The sequence below is a fragment of the Montipora foliosa genome, chromosome 3, assembly GCF_036669935.1.
Source record: "Montipora foliosa isolate CH-2021 chromosome 3, ASM3666993v2, whole genome shotgun sequence".
In the NCBI taxonomy this organism is placed as follows: domain Eukaryota; kingdom Metazoa; phylum Cnidaria; class Anthozoa; order Scleractinia; family Acroporidae; genus Montipora; species Montipora foliosa.
The window spans coordinates 44593672-44598659 of record NC_090871.1 but is presented as its reverse complement, the minus strand read 5'-3'; the positions used below and the strand labels follow the sequence as shown (position 1 = coordinate 44598659).

The window sequence follows — 4988 nt, the reverse complement described above, 5'->3', positions numbered from 1 at the left end:
GCAAAGTTGATAACAAGCAGAAGGCACTTTATGACTGGATGTGTTACGCATAACATACCGACCAGAATATGTCGTTCATGATGCGTTATCAACTACTTTTCATCAACTCTGGGGGAAACAATGGCAAACTGCAACGAAACTTTCAATGAATATGGATAAATGAACCAATTTTCCCCGAATCAAGATGACGATCTTAAAAAGGTAAGTTTGGCGACATAGCAACTGTCAGCTTATGCGGATGTGAAGTGCCATGCTTCAGGAGACTTGAAAGTGTCATCCATCTGCACTCTAAAATCTTGAAAGCCAGTGTAACCTGTGTCGGGGAGGTCAGTTATGGCTGAGCAAGTGTGGATGTAGACAAACGGGAAGCCACCACAGTGTGGGTGGAACGTCATATAAATGTTTTTCACCACCGACAACGAACTTCCTGTAACATACCAGACGAAAGGTGTAACCCCTGACACTGAGGTGCTCTGCAGGAAGTGTTCACTGGAAAGCGACCCCTTCCCTCCCTCATGCACACCATACACTGTTTCCTAGAATCTACAAATAGTGGGCAATGAACAGTCTCAAAACTCATTAATTGTTGAACATTCTCATTACTAGGGGGAGCATCTGCGGCAGGGAAATCACAGATGTTACGTACAAGCTCCTCCCTATAGGAGGCCAATGAGTAGCCGGGAGATCGCCTGAGAGCTTGATTTTCAGGGAACTTACGTTGTTGTTCCTTGAAAAGGATGAAGCTATTAACTACAGCCATATCAATTAGATGGAAAAATAAGGTTTTCCACCACCTCATGCACTTTCGCTGTACATTGTGGGTGGCAAGGATCTGATCGGATCCATCCACGGCATTCATGTATTGATTATACATGCGGAAAACCTCAGGCTGCGGGACTGAAGTGGTACTCCAGGTACCACCAGCCTTTCTCTTTTGGTTCACCTGGTTGGTCTGATTTGCATTGGCAGAGGTAGAAATGATTGACATTACCTTGTTGTCAACCCATTGCAATGCCAACACAGGTGCATCCCTCTCCCAACGCATAGTTCCCTTCAGCTTACCTTTGGCCCACTCCTTGCCTTTCTTCAAACTTGCCGGGAAGTCCCTTCTGCTATCTAAAATAGTACCGGTGAGAAGGGTTCCACACTCAAACAAGTGTTTGGCAAGGGTCATTGATGTATAGAAATTGTCAACAAATAAATGATACCCCTGGTTGAGATAGTTATGCATAAGGGTCATAACAACATCATACCCGAGGCCATGCTGACTAATTTCCTGCCCTGCCTGCTTACCTATGTAGATATTGAAATCTTGAACATAGGTGTTGGAGCTGTCGGCCAATACCCATAACTTTATCCCCCAGTTAGTGGGCTTATCTTTTATATACTGACGGATGCCTGACCTGTGTCGGGACTTCACCATGCGCTCATCAATGGCGACATGTTGCCTCAGCTGGTGCAAGAGCTGGCATCTTGACTTAAAATACTGTACAAGAGCCTCTACTTTTCTTAACTTATTACCAGCAGGCTCGTTTAGGGGGTCCACGATGTGCAGGAAAGTCATAAGGGCTTGAAACCGCACCCTGGGCATAATTGATAGAGCCCAGAGGCCGTGGTACATTTACTAACATCCCCCACTACTCTAACTAGCCCAAAATAAATAAGGAGAGCCATGAGCCTACGGATTTCATGTGATGTTGTTGCCTGCCAGCTGCCATCCGGAAGTGTGTAACTTCTATATTCACCGGTAGCAATACAGATTTAAGCATAGGTGTTCGTATGCATAACTATACTATCGATCATTTCCCTGGTGAAAAACAGCTGGAAAAATTCTATAGCATTTACCATGCTGTTCCTGAGGAGTGGACCCTCAAGGTGAATGCCAGGTGGTCGAGCAGGGGTGAACTGGGGGTGGGGAAATTGAGGGGGGTTACCTAACTCTGGGTTATCATATGAGGAGAAAGTCGCTGCAGTAGGTGCAGCTGCCGGGGCCGCAGGAGCACGAACTGCAGGGCCTTTTCCTCGCTTGCCACCTCTACCTCTCCCTTTTCCTATCTGGGGGACTGCGGGTGATGCTGCGTGGGGTACGGTGCGACGTACAGCACTAGTTGTTGCACGGGTGGAATAAAATGTCCCCACAGATACAGAAGAGGGCCCTGCAACACAGCTCTGTGCAGTGGTGGCCACTACAGGGGACATTATCTGACTTACAGAGGCCACCAACTGCCCAGCAGATGTTGAAGAAGTTGTAGTAGTAGAGGTGGAAACTACATTAGTTGACACACTTATCGTTGGAGTTGATTGATCGCCAATACTCTCGTCATCACTGAAAAGAAGAACGTTACACGTTACGAATTTGAAACAAATAAATCACAAAAGAATTCGTGGGTTGAAAAAAGTTACAGCAAAAATATCATAGGAATTTGTTTCACAAATGAAAAGAATACGTGGGTTGAAATAAGTTATACCAGAAACATCAGACGAACTTTATAATAAATATAAGCCTGTAAAATCATAGGAATTTTATAATCCCATAAAATATGCGACGGTTGAAGTTTCAGCAAAAACAAAAATATCACATTTCAATAACGATCAGAAACGACCGATTTTGAATTTTTCTCTCACTTCACTTCGCAAAAAGGGCTAAATTTAAAACCAAGGCTTCACATCTAAACGCACGAAACGCAACTTCATTCATATTAGACCGGAAACGACGATGCGTGCATGTGAATAGAACAAACAATCAGCTGTTTGTCTCCTGCTAGCATCGAACTACAAAACTGCAACGACATCTTTTTCACAAATAAAGGCATTTGACGAATAATATAAGGCTTTTATGTCGAAAACATTATTTGTGGATGAATTTCAAAAGAAAAAACATGGGTTTGTATGTTTGAAGTGAAAGGAAACGAAATTTCATCGCATTTCAAGGCCGACCGCGTGCTCTCTCGAAGCGAAGGTTCAAAATTTCACTACACAATCAAGCAATCGCTCACCTCGATTCGTCGCTTTCAGAGCATAATTGGCGATGCAAATCAAACTCCTCATCTTCTCCCATACCCAATGTGTCTTCGTCGACCTCTGATTCACCAAAAAACACATTCATTGCTTCTTCCATGGTGTAACTCGCTTGTCTCGAAGAAGATGCCATACTGCTGCAAGACAAGAACAGAGAGAAATGAATTCAAATCATCGTGGTGTCGCGAGATTGCTTTGTTGCTAAGTGAAACTCGGCCTGTGATTGGGTAATTACAATATCTCGTTAGTGACGAAATTTTGTAGCGATCCGAAGAATCTCCGATGAGTAACCCGATCTTTTCCAACGGATACGCCAGCGTATCCGTTTGAGGCCCCCCTGTGGGAAAAGAGTTTTAAGGAATCGGAGAACCTCTGCTTGTGGCTTGCGCAGTGACACTTCGTTGGACAAGTGTATCATCTGAAGAACCTTTTAAGTAGTGAGATTCATTTTGTCGAAGAGATCATCCACGTCGTCTTTGCGGCAGTCTTGCCATAACTCTTTAAATCTACCAGCAAACATCCTGATCTTGATCTCACTTAGTGAGATGGACGGCTTTGCAATGAGTTCCGTCTTAGCTACGCTTACCAATATGTTTTCTAGTGAAGCAGGGGTTGGAATTCGAGACACACCATATTCTGACAAGAACTCAAACGGGAAATGACTCATCTCTGGAAAAACTCCAACGTGGCTAAGTGATTTTGACATCTCAAGGGTACTCTTTAAACGCAAGAAAACGTACTCTGCTACGTGTGCAAGAAGATCAGCAATGTAGTCTTCTCCAGTCAAACATTCTTTACCAGCCAGGAGAGCAGTTACAAACGCTTTGCTGACATCAGTGGGGAACATACCTGTCAGCAGGAAACAATGACTCAGGATTCTGCCAATCACCTGGTGCTTGCTTTCATTGACATCAGGTCCAACCCTAGGGACGAAGAATTTCTCTAGGGCCCTTTCCCAAAACAATGAAAATACTTTGCATTTGACGCCTTCCATGTCCAGGCCTCGTTCACCCTCTAGGGAAAATTTCATTGAGCAGTAATCTACACCTGGGTTCCTCTTGTACAACTGAAGGATGTCATCCAGTACGTTACTTCTAGAAATAGTGATTTCCTTGACCTCGCAAACGTCATATAACTCATCATGGAGTTTTGCACGCCGCTCCGTCAGAGTCTAAATAAAAAGGTAAAAAAGGAAAGAGAGAACGATTAATTTCCTGTCCTCTGCACATGCACGTGTTGTTAATTTACGAGACACTCAGACTGGGCGAAGATTTGGGAAAGAGATTCTACGTAATTTTCAGGATAAAAGGATGGTGTAATTCAGAAGTTCTTATCCCAGATTATAACTGACTGTTCAGTGCCCAGAGTGATCTACCAGCCATTGCATGTCTCACGGTCTTGTCAAGACTATTTTCTGTATTTTAATCAATAACCTTTCCAACTGAAAAGAAGCTCCAAAGGACACTATCCCCTCTCTGGACCAGCGCATGACAGCCGGTATAACCGACTTCATTTGATATTTTTGCTAAGGACAGAATTATAGAATGTGAAAAAAGCTGCCTTCCTCTCGCATGGCTAATATTCCGAGGAGGCGAAGCCTGAAAATATGCTGGAACAAATCAAAAATTCATATTAATCAAAGGTAAGCCTACAATGCATGCGCATAACCGAGATATAACAGGAGCTTACCTTGATTGATCATCCAACAGGCTCCCCACAGCTAAATGGGCATTTTCCTCGAGCTGAATCGTGTTGCTTTGCCAGGGCTTAATTTTGTGCATGGCCGCTTGGGTTTGGAATTGTCTGAATTCTTTTGTAAGAACTCTAATAGCTTTCTCCCTTGTTTTCTTCTGTTTTTTCGTCCGGCAATCTCTTCTCTGCGAAGGCTTTCAGAGAAAAAGCTTCACCGAGTTTTAAACCCAGTTCCTTTAGTGTCGATTGGGTACTGTATTGAACAGCCGCACAGTCGA

At 43.8% G+C, this 4988-nt stretch overlaps 1 pseudogene; it reads right to left on the bottom strand.

Annotated features, from left to right (window-relative positions):
* Positions 1-406: 406 nt before the first annotated feature.
* Positions 407-3151, bottom strand: LOC137995955 (piggyBac transposable element-derived protein 4-like; annotated as a pseudogene).
* Positions 3152-4988: the final 1837 nt, after the last annotated feature.